This window comes from Pelobates fuscus, chromosome 3 (genome assembly GCF_036172605.1).
Source record: "Pelobates fuscus isolate aPelFus1 chromosome 3, aPelFus1.pri, whole genome shotgun sequence".
Taxonomy (NCBI): Eukaryota; Metazoa; Chordata; class Amphibia; order Anura; family Pelobatidae; genus Pelobates; species Pelobates fuscus.
In genome coordinates, this window is record NC_086319.1 from 392754887 (window position 1) to 392770344 (window position 15458).

The window sequence follows — 15458 nt, forward strand, 5'->3', positions numbered from 1 at the left end:
AGTTTTTTTGATCCCCTAGAATGTTTGATTAAACCTTCTTTTTTTTTTCTTGTGAAAGCAAGGCCTTTTTCCCATCAACTTTCTCAAAGGGTTTTCCAAAGAAGACTTCTTCCAGGAGACATATAGCACAGAGACGTGCTTTGGAAGCATAATCTGTGCCCCCGGATTACAACTATAAGACTCTACGTGAAGCAAGTGAGAAAGCCATCCCGTTGGCAACCATCTTTTTAATATCCAGCAAAGATTCCAAGAATTATTCAGCTGCTAATCTGATTTTGGCCATTAAGTAACAGTTCTCTTTTAAAACCTTTCTAAATATTTCCAAGCACATTCTCAATCTATTATTTGAAAGTCCTGAATACGCTCTCTCGATATGCTGGGACCTGTGATGGCAGCTGTGGACAAGACGGAGGCATGGGGAAGAAAGGCAATGGCCATCCATAAAAGTAACCAAAACCCAGACCCAAACACAGAACGCAGAGTTTGGTGAATTAGCTGCACAACTCAAGGCGGAGAAGGTGGTTTCCTATAGTACAATGTGTCCTGCAGAGGCAGCATTTAGCATTCTTTGTATACCCATGCTAGACATGGATAGTGGTCAGAAAAGAAAGTTCACTTTGGTAAAATTATCATGACTGAGGGAATTGAGTGAGGAAAGGAGAATAGAGTGGAGTATGCAAGGAGGGGGATCTTGTAGAGCTATAGTTATCCTCTATCAATTAATCAATCATTCAAGTTCCAATCTTGTGCCACTGGGACAAAGTTAATCTTCAAAACTGATACTGCCACGGCCAGTGTGGAAATGTAGTTTATTACCTTCATAGCTGCGGGCAATATTTGAATGTTTGTTGACAACTGAGATGTATTTGCTATAAAGATGGATTGATGTCAATTAATCCTCCAATGATGTATCTCTTGGATAGAGAAAGGTCCAATCTGCCACCATTTGGAAAACGTAAAACAAGACATGAGCCAGTATGTTGTTGTGCTGTGGTTTAGTTGGTTAAAGCGCCTGTCTAGTAAACAGGAGATCCTGAGTTTGAATCTCAGCAGTGCCTATTATAGCTCTAGAATTGGAAAGCTATCTTATGTGCCTCATCATTATTGCACCGAATCTACATCTCTTGCATTATGACACATAAATCACACAATAACAACCACTATATATTAAATATATGTTGACTGAAAATTCATCAACCTAAAATTTGTATTTGCTTCTCTGGCAGTTTAAAAAGGAGATACTATATGTGTCTATCTTATTTACTTCACAGGGTCATTCTCAGTTTTTTTGATCCCCTAGAATGTTTGATTAAACCTTCTTTTTTTTTTCTTGTGAAAGCAAGGCCTTTTTCCCATCAACTTTCTCAAAGGGTTTTCCAAAGAAGACTTCTTCCAGGAGACATATAGCACAGAGACGTGCTTTGGAAGCATAATCTGTGCCCCCGGATTACAACTGCAAGGCTCTACGTGAAGCAAGTGAGAAAGCCATCCCGTTGGCAACCATCTTTTTAATATCCAGCAAAGATTCCAAGAATTATTCAGCTGCTAATCTGATTTTGGCCATTAAGTAACAGTTCTCTTTTAAAACCTTTCTAAATATTTCCAAGCACATTCTCAATCTATTATTTGAAAGTCCTGAATACGCTCTCTCAATATGCTGGGACCTGTGATGGCAGCTGTGGACAAGACGGAGGCATGGGGAAGAAAGGCAATGGCCATCCATAAAAGTAACCAAAACCCAGACCCAAACACAGAACGCAGAGTTTGGTGAATTAGCTGCACAACTCAAGGCGGAGAAGGTGGTTTCCTATAGTACAATGTGTCCTGCAGAGGCAGCATTTAGCATTCTTTGTATACCCATGCTAGACATGGATAGTGGTCAGAAAAGAAAGTTCACTTTGGTAAAATTATCATGACTGAGGGAATTGAGTGAGGAAAGGAGAATAGAGTGGAGTATGCAAGGAGGGGGATCTTGTAGAGCTATAGTTATCCTCTATCAATTAATCAATCATTCAAGTTCCAATCTTGTGCCACTGGGACAAAGTTAATCTTCAAAACTGATACTGCCACGGCCAGTGTGGAAATGTAGTTTATTACCTTCATAGCTGTGGGCAATATTTGAATGTTTGTTGACAACTGAGATGTATTTGCTATAAAGATGGATTGATGTCAATTAATCCTCCAATGATGTATCTCTTAGATAGAGAAAGGTCCAATCTGCCACCATTTGGAAATGTAAAACAAGACATGAACCAGTATGTTGTGGTGCTGTGGCTTAGTTGGTTAAAGCGCCTGTCTAGTAAACAGGAGAGCAGTGCCTATTTTAGCTCTAGAATTGGAAAACTATCTTATGTCCCTCATCATTATTGCACCGAATCTACATATCTTGCGTTATGGCACACAAATCACACAAGAACAAGCACTATATATTAAATATATGTTGACTGAAAATTTATCAACCTAAAATTTGTATTTGCTTCTCTGGCAGTTTAAAAAGGAGATACTATATGTGTCTATCTTATTTACTTCACCGGGTCATTCTCAGTTTATTTGATCCCCTAGAATGTTTGATTAAACCTTCTTTTTTTTCTTGTGAAAGCAAGGCCTTTTTCCCATCAACTTTCTCAAGGGGTTTTCCAAAGAAGACTTCTTCCAGGAGACATATAGCACAGAGACGTGCGCAGAGTTTGGTGAATTAGCTGCACAACTCAAGGCGGAGAATGTGGTTTCCTATAGTACAATGTGTCCTGCAGAGGCAGCATTTAGCATTCTTTGTATACCCATGCTAGACATGGATAGTGGTCAGAAAAGAAAGTTCACTTTGGTAAAATTATCATGACTGAGGGAATTGAGTGAGGAAAGGAGAATAGAGTGGAGTATGAAAGGAGGGGGATCTTTTAGAGCTATAGTTATCCTCTATCAATTAATCAATCATTCAAGTTCCAATCTTGTGCCACTGGGACAAAGTTAATCTTCAAAACTGATACTGCCACGGCCAGTGTGGAAATGTAGTTTATTACCTTCATAGCTGCGGGCAATATTTGAATGTTTGTTGACAACTGAGATGTATTTGCTATAAAGATGGATTGATGTCAATTAATCCTCCAATGATGTATCTCTTGGATAGAGAAAGGTCCAATCTGCCACCATTTGGAAAATGTAAAACAAGACATGAGCCAGTATGTTGTTGTGCTGTGGTTTAGTTGGTTAAAGCGCCTGTCTAGTAAACAGGAGATCCTGAGTTTGAATCTCAGCAGTGCCTATTATAGCTCTAGAATTGGAAAGCTATCGTATGTGCCTCATCATTATTGCACCGAATCTACATCTCTTGCATTATGCCACATAAATCACACAATAACAACCACTATATATTAAATATATGTTGACTGAAAATTCATCAACCTAAAATTTGTATTTGCTTCTCTGGCAGTTTAAAAAGGAGATACTATATGTGTCTATCTTATTTACTTCACAGGGTCATTCTCAGTTTTTTTGATCCCCTAGAATGTTTGATTAAACCTTCTTTTTTTTTCTTGTGAAAGCAAGGCCTTTTTCCCATCAACTTTCTCAAAGGGTTTTCCAAAGAAGACTTCTTCCAGGAGACATATAGCACAGAGACGTGCTTTGGAAGCATAATCTGTGCCCCCGGATTACAACTATAAGGCTCTACGTGAAGCAAGTGAGAAAGCCATCCCGTTGGCAACCATCTTTTTAATATCCAGCAAAGATTCCAAGAATTATTCAGCTGCTAATCTGATTTTGGCCATTAAGTAACAGTTCTCTTTTAAAACCTTTCTAAATATTTCCAAGCACATTCTCAATCTATTATTTGAAAGTCCTGAATACGCTCTCTCAATATGCTGGGACCTGTGATGGCAGCTGTGGACAAGACGGAGGCATGGGGAAGAAAGGCAATGGCCATCCATAAAAGTAACCAAAACCCAGACCCAAACACAGAACGCAGAGTTTGGTGAATTAGCTGCACAACTCAAGGCGGAGAAGGTGGTTTCCTATAGTACAATGTGTCCTGCAGAGGCAGCATTTAGCATTCTTTGTATACCCATGCTAGACATGGATAGTGGTCAGAAAAGAAAGTTCACTTTGGTAAAATTATCATGACTGAGGGAATTGAGTGAGGAAAGGAGAATAGAGTGGAGTATGCAAGGAGGGGGATCTTGTAGAGCTATAGTTATCCTCTATCAATTAATCAATCATTCAAGTTCCAATCTTGTGCCACTGGGACAAAGTTAATCTTCAAAACTGATACTGCCACGGCCAGTGTGGAAATGTAGTTTATTACCTTCATAGCTGCGGGCAATATTTGAATGTTTGTTGACAACTGAGATGTATTTGCTATAAAGATGGATTTGTTATGGTACTTTTTAAAAGTAAACCAAAATGTTTAAATGTCTATCTGTTCCTGTCCAAATCAATAAAATTGAATTGCGTATATACGCTGAAGTAATTAAGTCTGACACACAAGGTTCAGGTTAAAATAACTTCGAGAAAGTTTATTGGCAAGTGAAGTAAAAGCGGGCGCGCAGGCTCTTTTAAGAGGCATTTTGCGTCATCTTTCATTATTAGAATATCAGCAAATAAACATCATCAATTGGATTAATTGTTAAGTGTCAGGGTTAGTGTCTTACCTATTGGTTCGAAAAATTAAGAGGTTAGTCCCGTGCCCACCCATCAGAGGTGGGATTATTCTGGACACGGGTGGGGATAAGGGGGTCTTGAGCGTCATTTTACACGGTCAATGATATCAGGCTTCATGTCCAGGTGCAAGGTCTCTTATGAATAGAACATTTCATTACTACTGTGTTCTCGTGGCCTTCAAACTACACTATCTTACAAGTTCTAAGGAGTAGCCAGCAAGGTTTAAGGAGTAGCCAGCACCTCCTGGTGCTTGTCCTTGCAGGAAACACAGTCTTTGTCTACTATACTAATTGGGTTGAGAAGTTCAGTCACGTAAGGTAGTTTTAAAATGAACAAGTTAAGTCATGAGGACAAAATGGAGGATTGAAGAAGTCAGGTTAGGAGGACAAAATGGAGGAAGAAGTCACAGTATAAAGTTAAAATGGAGTTAGTACAATAATTCAATACAAGTACAATAATAATTTTTAATAATTCCACATCAGTCCCCCCTATGAAATGTTAGATTCTAAGAGATAAAACTTTATTATGTTAGTATCAGAAGACGTGTTAACCCAAAGGCACAGAAACCCCGTGGCCGCTAGCTAGGTGTTAATGCAAAGTGCAAGTCTGTCCCTAGAACTGACCCTAATAGGCTAACTCATCCGTCAGTATGGCTCTCGAACACTTCACACCCATGGGTGTCCCATGGCAGCTAACCCACCACTTCTCCACACGGGGCCTTTACCATTCACTGACAGATGCTGTCCCTAAGTTAGTCCCTTCCTAGAATTCCTGCACTTTATCAACGAAAGGGATAGTTTGCAGCGGCAGACAGGGTGAGTTGATGTCTTGGGATTCTTGGTCATCAACTTCGAGATGGGTGAAAGTGGGTGCCGCTTGGTCAACAGTCTTCATGAGGGATTTTCTCAGACATGGGAGGATACAACAAAAGAGAAGAGCAAAAATAAAAAGGAAAATTAGTATAGCCATACCAATCTGCATTAAAGCCCTTTGCCATCCTGTCATCCAACCAAACCATCTTTCCCAGGGATCTTTTATCCCAGAATTCCTTTTTAATTCTTCAGACAGGTCATTTAATTTTTCTATGGCTAATGTAACTTTACCATTAGGGCCTGTGTTTTCTGGGATATAGGTACAACATGTCATGGTGTCGGGCAAAATTTTACAAACCCCTCCTTTTTCGGCTAAGATCATATCTAGGGCCATTCTATTCTGGAAAGCCATTTGGGATGTGGCCTGCAGCTGTTCGGCCAACCCCTGGAGGGCGTCTCTGGTGTAATTAACAAACCGCTGTTGATTATAATAAATGTAATTTATCCAATTTAAATTCTTGTTTGCGGTAACTATGGTAAAAATTGATTCAAATCCTGCGGCAACTTCATCCCTTGCTTTAAACTCATTGGGCACCCCCCTAGGCACTCCAATGGCATCAATATACACATGAGGATCAAAACTTCCTTTCACTGGGGCGTCACGCTTAACCTTAGTGTGTTTGGACCCATGGGTGACGAGGTGTGTGTCAGAGATGATATGTATAGGCATAATAGCTTTAGCCAGAGTACACTCCCCCCACCACTGCTTGTCCATTCTGGATCTTAGCTGTAAATCCCCACACAACCAGTAAATATCCCCTAATGACCTGGTGTGAAACTGCAACAAGTCCATAGAGACATTTCTGTAGGTAGCACAATACCCCTTAGAGAAGTTACCCAAGAATTTACCTATTCTATCGTAATTAGCATAACAAGTGTAATTACCTTTATACACGGTAATACCATCTGGGGGTTTGACATCCTGGGTTAGGAGAGGATACTCCTTTGTCCATGCAATACATATGGACCTGTTAAAATTATAGTGATAGGCAAAAAGGCTTAAAACACATTCTTCTATATCTACTGGTAGGATTAAAGGCACAGTACCCAGGTGGGGCCGGGCACCGCCACACACATAGCATGCAGTTCTATTATGCTTATTAGCATTATATTTCATCCATTCTAACCATAGATTTACATCATTAAAGCCTGTTTCAGCGGCCATGGTATCTTCAAAGGTGGGGTTAGCAATGGCCATCATGTCTTGAAAGGTCTGGATATGAGGTTTTAATGGGTTAGGAACCATATGGGTGGCCCCTTGCCACTCAGAAGAGTTGCACATATCTTTGAGGTAGAAATGCCCTAATTTTTGGTAGGAACCCTTTTTCCAATACATTCCCATCACGTACTGGTCTGCATCTGTTGGGCTTGGATGCTCAATGTTAAGGATTAATTTCATTGGTGTACTCCCCCCAGGCTTTCTCAAAGTCATTCTCTGGAGAAGAGATCTACCATGATCATCTACTTTAGCTACGGCACTTTTTGGTTTGTAACCCCAGGCAGGCCCGGCATTCCATCCCGCCGCCCCCCAATGGTCACAATTGTGCCCCCATTGCTTGTCAACTACACAAACATATGGGTCTTTCGAATGAGGGATATCTCTATAGATGCTCTGGATTTGTGGTGTGGGAAATGGACATTCTACAATATCACAGTAATCAAAGGTATAAGTAGCCACCTGGGTGCACGATGAATTATACCAGAAGGTGTACCCACTAATATCTTTGGTAATGGCTACTTGCTGGGCCTTTATAAGGCTAATTAGGGAGAAGGTGTACCAGAGATACATGTTTGTGCGGTATTCGCTTCCTCTGGGGCAGGAGATTTCTTGCAGTGGGAAGCGTGGATCCAATTTGGCCTACCGGCCAGTTTGACGGAGGTTGCGGTAATCAGGAGGACTTGGAATGGACCGTCAAATCTTGGTTCCAGGGTATTTTTCCGCACAAACTTCTTGACCAGGACCCAATCTCCGGGAAGCAGGTTATGGGAACCTGTATCCAATTCGGGATCTGGAATTGAAGAGAAAACTTGGGCATGTATCTTGTTTAAAACACTTGCAAGTTCAGTTACATAGTCTACTAAAACATCTGATTGGAGCTGCAACTGCTGTGGATAATAACAACCTAGTCTGGGTGCTGTCCCGAATAGAACCTCATATGGGGACAGTGAATGCTTCCCTCTAGGTGTGTGTCTAACACTAAATAAAGCTATTGGCAGGCTTTCTGGCCAAGGCATCTTTGTTTCTTGTGACATTTTTAACATTCTGGTTTTTAGGGTGCCATTCATACGCTCCACTTTACCACTACTTTGTGGGTGGTAAGGGGTGTGGAAGGCTAGAGTCACCCCTAGAGCAGTCCAAATTTCTTTAGTCACTGTTGCTGTAAAGGCTGGGCCTTGGTCACTTTCAATGACTTCTGGAAGTCCGAACCTACATACTATCTCGGTAAGTAGGCGTCTTGCGGTTGTTTTTGCAGTGATATTGGCCACTGGGTATGCCTCTGGCCATCCTGAGAACATGTCCACTATGACTAGTGCATATTCATGGGGCCCACTCTTGGGCATTTGGATGTGGTCAATTTGAATTCGCTGGAAGGGGTACATGGGCTTTGCCAGGTGTTTTACAGGCACCTTGACTGGTCTTCCTGGATTGCATTTTGCACAAATGACACAGGCCTTACAGAAGCTGCTGATCAATGTTGTGATTCCAGGTGCTTCATAATACTTCTGTATGAGGGCGGCCATCAGTTCTTTTGACAGGTGTGCAGGCCCATGTGCCCATTGGACAACTGCTGGATACAAATTTCTGGGAAGACAAAATTTGAAGTTGTTGTAATATATTCCGTCCTTTTGGACAGCTCCTTTCTTTTTCCATTTCTGGATTTCCTCAGGAGTGACTGCAGCTTGCTGTTCTTGCAAAATTCGTAAATCAGTAGGAAGAGTTTGCAGAGCAAAAATAGGAACTTCTTCTTCTTCTTGTCCGGACACTTCTTCGTCCACTTCCTGCAGATCCCTGGCCGCTAGCTTAGCAGCCTGATCAGCTAAATGGTTGCCCTTTGCTTCATCTGTATCCAATTTCCCATGGGCCTTGACTTTCAAAACGGCCACCTCTTTGGGGAGTAGGAGGGCATCCATTAGCTCCTTGATTGCAGTGCTGTGTTTGACTGGTGTACCGGCGGTGGTAAGGAATCCTCTTGTCTTCCAAATTAGGCCGAAGTCATGTGCCACACCCAGAGCATATCTTGAATCTGTATAGATGTTGGCACGTTTTCCTTCGGAAATTTTGCATGCTGAAGTCAGAGCCTGTAATTCAGCTTCTTGCGCAGACATTGCTGGCGGTAAGGATGATGATTTGATAACTTCATCTGTTGTGGTTACGGCATATCCTGTATGGTATCTTCCTTCTTCATCAGCATATCTTGAACCGTCCACAAACAGGGTAAAATCCGGATCTGTTAATGGATTCTCATGCACAGTTGGTAGGTGCACTGTTTCCATTTTCATCTGTTCGAAACAGTCATGAGGTGTTTCTGGGTCATAATCATTCTTTATGACCAGATCTTGAAATTCCTTTTCCAGGAAATGGCGTGGCCATGCTTCTAGAAGGTCAGTTGTTGGGTATTTGGCAATACCATTTTCCTGTAGCTGTTCTTCATTCATGGTGGCCCATAGTTTTGCCATGGGCCCAAGATCATTCCATGACCTTGTCTTCAACTTGGTAACAGGAATATGTGGGATAGCGGTATCCCAATGACGGTAAAGGTAGTTAAGTTGTTGAGGTAGCTGGACCAAGACCATGCTATTGCCTTCAGAGTCACAATAGAAGTCTTGTGCAGTGAGCTTTACATCGGTCCAGTGGTAAAGCTCATCTTCATAGCAAGGTTCAGGAGTAATGTTCGGCTTGTACCACATGGTACAGAAGGTGTAATCCGGGCCTTCACAAAGAGGTGTCTCATCTTCATAAAATGACAAATGTGGATGCATGACTTTCTTGATACATCCACAGAGCAGGTAAATGTAGGTTTCATCCGTGATAAATCCATAATAGATACCCCCCTCAGGGAGTGGAAGAAGAGTGGATGGATTAAGCACTTGACATCTTTGGATGGAAATGTTGTCAGGTAAAAGAAGATGACACTGTAGGCGCAGGTGTCTGGCTGGAGACACGTGCTTGAGCTGGACTTGGTTGATGATGGCAGAAATGTCATGAGGGGCCAAAACAACCAGAGGGTGGCCAAGGACCAGGTCTGAGGTTCTTTCTATGAGCTCTCTTGCAGCAAAAACAGCCCTGAGACAGGAAGGAGTCCCTCTGGCCACAATGTCCAGTTGACATGAGAAATATCCAATAGGCCTCTGGCGGCCTCTTAAGTCATTAGTTTGGGTGAGAACTCCTGTTGCATGGCCTTGTCTTTCAGAGACAAATAATTTGAAAGGTTTGGAGTAGTCAGGTAGGCCCAAGGCAGGAGCAGAAGCAATGGCACGTTTTAGAGCAGTGAAATTGTCTAGAGCTTCATTGGTGAGACAGAATGGGTCAGACTTAAGAGCATCATAGAGAGGTTGCATAAGCAGAGAGGCTTCTGGGATCCATGCTCTGCAGTAGGAAATGAGGCCTAGGAAGGCATGAAGAGACTTTGAAGTTCTTGGAGGTGGAATGTCCAGAACAGCTCTTACCCGGTCCCGAGTAAGATGTCTGGTACCTTGAGATAAGCAATGTCCAAGGAAAATCACTGAAGATTGGCAGAATTGCAGCTTGGTGAGTGAAGCTTTGCATCCCTGTTCTGCCAAATAGGAAAGAAGACTAATTGAACACCTTTCAGTAGTGGGTATATCGTCTCCACAGAGCAGTAGATCATCCACATACTGGAGCAAGACAACTTCTGGGTGCTCAGCTTGCCATGGGTCAAGGATGGTACCCATGGCCTTTGCAAATTGACTTGGAGAATTTTGTGCCCCTTGGGGCATGACAGTCCAGGTATACTGTTGCATCTCATGAGTGAAAGCAAACAGGTATTGACAGGATGGGTCCAGTGGGACACTGAAAAAGGCATTGGCCAGGTCAATGACTGTGAAGAATTTTGCAGATGGCGGGACTCCAGAGAGCAGAGTATGGGGATTCGGTACAAGAGAGGTATCCAGGATGGTAGCTTCATTGACAGCACGGAGATCCTGGACCATCCTTTACTTCTCTGGCTCACCCTTTGGAGTTTTCTTTTTCACAGGAAATAATGGGGTGTTGCATTCAGATTTACATTTTACCAGGGCACCCTTCTCTAAGAGTGCCTTGATGTGGATAGAAATGGCAGCAGACTGTGCTGGTTTTAATGGATATTGTGGCTTTCTTGGTAACTTAGCTCCTGGAATAAGCTTTACCACCACAGGGGGAACATTTAGGTGACCTATGTCCTCTGGGCCTGAGGACCATAACTTGGCGGGCACCTGAGTTTTTAATTCCTCTGGGAAATTAGACCTTAATTCTGCTGCTTCCTCACGGGGCTTTTCTAAATGCAGCATCAGAGGCAAGGAACACAGGGCTGAGGTGTCTGATACAGATAGAGGTGTGAACATTTCTACCTGCCCGTCTGGGGTGAAGGTGATGGATGCTTGCAGGCGTGAGAGGACATCAGCACCTAACAGGTTAATTGGGCATGTGGAGGATACCACAAAGCGAGCAAGCAGGCTAGAGCCAACTCGTAGTGGAGTTGTTAAAGGGCTATGTCTTGGTTGGCCATCCACTCCAACACAAGAGACATCAATATTGGACAGGAAGGATGGGTCTGGCAGGTCTTGTTCTCGCAGAACACTACGGGCTGCACCTGTGTCAACTAGAAATGTGGTAGGGTGGCCTTCAATGGGTAAAGTCACTGTGGCAAGTGGCCCCCCCTTATCCCCTGTAGACACTGCCATGACAGGGGTTACGGACACAGGCTTGCCAATCTCCTAGTCATCGGGTTCCTCGACTATTGGAACCTGTTTGGTGGCTTTTGGAGCCGGGGCAGGCTTGGGTGGCTTTCTGGGTTCCCTTTGCTCCTTTCTTGGTTCTGGACAGTCACTTCTAAAGTGCCCCTTTGCTCCACAATTAAAGCAATGTCCCCCTTCCTCCGGTCTGGTACCTCTTGGGACTGGAGTGGAGCGGGATACCATGAGAGGAGCTGAAGTGGGTCTTCTTGGGGTCTGAACAGATTCCAAACCTCTAGCAACTAAAAGCAGGGTATCCAGGGGAACAACCTTATATTCAGGGCGTGCAGCAATGATTCCCTTGCGTATAGAGTCTTTAACACCTTGGACAAACGCACCTGACAGCATTTGTGAGTGAATTTTGTCAGTAAGATCAAATCCCAAATCTGTAAACATTTGATACAGTCTTGCATGGAACCTTTCCACTGATTCTCCTTTATCTTGAATAACATCAGTAAGGCCAGCAGCCTGATCTGCAAGTTTGTCTTTAGCCCATTCTCTTAATTGGGTGCAAAAGGTTACCCCGGAGGGGTAATCAACATCACTGGAAAGCAGATCTGTACTGAGGTGACGGGCCATGCTCGGCCAATATGCATCCCCTGCTTTAATAGCACAAATGCTCAGTAAATCACGCCATGCGGCGGAATAGGTCTTTTGAATTTGAACTATCCCTCGGTAAAAAGGCATAGGCTGTTTTTCTGGGTCAGGGAGCGATTTCATTAATGCACTAGCTTGAGTGGGGTTAAAAGCAACATATTTAGGAGGGGTCCGTTCTCCCCGACCCTTGTGTCCAAAGGGATCATCGATAGAACGATGAGTTGAGGCTCCTGCAGCGGCTCCTGCAGCCTCCAACGAGTCCTGGGATAACCTATCCTCTTCTCCCTCATCTAATTCAATGATCTGAGCTCTCTTTCGTGCAGGGCCCGAGTAAGGTGACAGGACCGGAGGATGAGCGGGGGTCCCCGATGCGGGGGTGGCTAGCACGTCATAACCTGGGGATAGGTAGTCACCGGGAATTACCGGCATCAGGGCTGTACTGGGGGCCTCCATATTGGTGGCCGGAAAAGGTACTGTATTAGGGTTAAGGGAAGAAGTGGCGGCCATGTTGGATGTGGGCACATCCGGGGCAGACTGTGCCGGACTGGGCATGACCGGAACCTGGGGAGTGGCTTGGGGAAGGGGTAGTGGATACCCGGGATAGGGCAGGGCCATGGGATATGGGAAGGGGTAGGGCCAGGCTGGGGAGGGGAAGGAGGTGGGGTATTGGACTGGGGTGGAGATGGGAGGGGACGGAGAGGGATTGGTAGAGGTGGGTGTAGAGGGAGGAGCCGGAGCAAGGGTGGAGAAGGTGGTTAGCTGGGCGGATGAAGAGGGGAGGGGATCAGTAACGGAGAGGGAATGTAGGGAAGGAATGGCAGATGAGATGTTAGGAGGAGGTACAGCAGGTAGCGTAGGGATGGATGAGGATGATGGGAATGTTAGAGACGGGGAAGGGGAAAAGAAAGATCCGTCGGAATTCAGGACCGGGCAGACAGGGGAGGTGATGGGATGGGCGTTAGGAGGATTGGGAGTGGGGAACATAGTCAGATGGTTATCACCTATGAAAAGAAAATGTTACTTGCGCTTTTTCCTTAATCCCTATGTATATTTAGACAAATGGAGGTCATTTAGTTGCTCCAATGGCCATTGGAGGGATGCCCGCCTGCCAACGTCAAGGCAGACCCCCCCTAAGCGGGTCCTAACACTGACCCTTCAGCCTGCTTCCTTGAGCTTCTGGCAAAGATATCTCTAATGAGACAGAAAGGGGTATTTTTTATATACACCCCTTTACTTATTAACCCTTAATAGGGAACACATGGGATGGGTAGCAGCATTGTAACCAGGCTGTGTGATACAAAGTAAATACAAATACAAAAAGAGAAGTCCTGCGCTTAAGCTGCAAGGACTACAACACACATCAGCCCCAATATATAGTAAAAACCAAAGAAAAGAAAATGTTACTTGCGCTTTTTCCTTAATCCCTATGTATATTTAGACAAATGACCTCCATTTGCACAAGAAAGCGTCCCTTGAGGATTATATGCAGATAGATTCGTTTTTTACCAATCCAGGACCTTCCAATGAAGTCATGTCTTGCAAACATGTAAAAAAATTAGATTCAATGCACCTTGCATTAACATCAAGACACTGACGCTCTAATAGTTTTACTCGTTTAAACCCTTTTAAGGCATATTGCTGATATCAAAGAAGGCCACGCCACCTTTGCAAAAACTTACTTCCTCCAAGAGCACTTTAGAACGGGTGCTTTTAGCTTACACAAGGTTGCCAAAACCTTTCTTTTCGGTGATAGATTTTACTCCCAAGTATCTTTTGGACACAAGGAACATGACGGCAAAGGTGCCAAAAGGTCTCCAAAAATGCCAGCATTTCATTATATGGGAAAATCAGTCAATCAAAAGATTCTCCAGAGAAGCTAAACGATTTACCATTTAACCAGGCATGGCAAGGGTTTGCATTTGGCGTATTGCTTAAGGTTCTTCTTGATTTTTCACTCAGGTGGTAGAACATAATGCTTGGTGGCTTTCTTTTCTTGACCTAAAGCAGCCTATCAATGCAGTGCTGTGATATATTTATTCCAGAAGATGTATGAAGAATCTTGCGAAGTGTGGAGTTTGTGAGCTCCCAAACATAGCTCAATGTTTAACCCCGCTCCAAAGAGGATAATGCCTTTTTGCAAGAGCTTCCTTTTCTTGCATAATCTTCAGGCAACCTTCTCCTTATGTCAACCGATCCGTGTCAAAATAAGTTAAGCTTTTCACTTGGTCTGGCATTTAGGATTCCTGTTTTTTCAGACATAGAGGTGAAAACAAATCATTTTAGGAAACCTTTCAAAATGCCAAGAACTTTTGGCTGTCTTGTGTTACCCACTCTAGAAAAAAGGTGACAGAGCTTCCCATATGGTCTAGCGGTTAGGATTCCTGGTTTTCACCCAGGTGGCCCGGGTTCGACTCCCGGTATGGGAATTGTCCTTAGCTTTTCTTCTTTAGTCACATTTTAATCTCACCCATATAAGTTAATGTCTCCGGTTTACTATTCTATCCGCACTGGATTGAAGATTGCTCCTAGTCAGATTATAGAAATAAACATCGTATTCCAATACATCCTGGATGAGAGAATTTACTACACGTTACATTTTATGTGCACAGAACAGGACTTTTCTAAAGAACACATCAACATTCAATGAAAAATTTTTATTATTTGGCAGGGAAAAAATGACTTTTGCTTGAAATGGAAATTGTCGCTTCTGCCTAAAGCACAAGAAAGCGTCCCTTGAGGATTATATGCAGATAGATTAGTTTTTTACCAATCCAGGACCTTCCAATGAAGTCATGTCTTGCAAACATGTCAAAAAATTAGATTCAGTGCACCTTGCATTAACATCAAGACACTGACGCTCTAATAGTTTTACTCGTTTAAACCCTTTTAAGGCATATTGCTGATATCAAAGAAGGCCACGCCACCTTTGCAAAAACTTACTTCCTCCAAGAGCACTTTAGAACGGGTGCTTTTAGCTTCCACAAGGTTGCCAAAACCTTTCTTTTCGGTGATAGATTTTACTCCCAAGTATCTTTTGGACACAAGGAACATGACGGCAAAGGTGCCAAAAGGTCTCCAAAAATGCCAGCATTTCATTATATGGGAAAATCAGTCAATCAAAAGATTCTCCAGAGAAGCTAAACGATTTACCATTTAACCAGGCATGGCAAGGGTTTTCATTTGGCGTATTGCTTAAGGTGCTTCTTGATTTTTCACTCAGGTGGTAGAACATAATGCTTGGTGGCTTTCTTTTCTTGACCTAAAGCAGCCTATCAATGCAGTGCTGTGATATATTTATTCCAGAAGATGTATGAAGAATCTTGCGAAGTGTGGAGTTTGTGAGCTCCCAAACATAGCTCAATGTTTAACCCCGCTCCAAAG

The 15458-nt window shown here is 43.3% G+C and overlaps 1 non-coding gene across 1 annotated transcript; it reads left to right on the forward strand.

Moving 5' to 3' along the window:
- The first annotated feature begins 14431 nt into the window (after positions 1 to 14431).
- Positions 14432 to 14503, forward strand: TRNAE-UUC (transfer RNA glutamic acid (anticodon UUC)). Its single transcript has one exon. It is a non-coding gene; the product is annotated as a tRNA-Glu (tRNA).
- Positions 14504 to 15458: the final 955 nt, after the last annotated feature.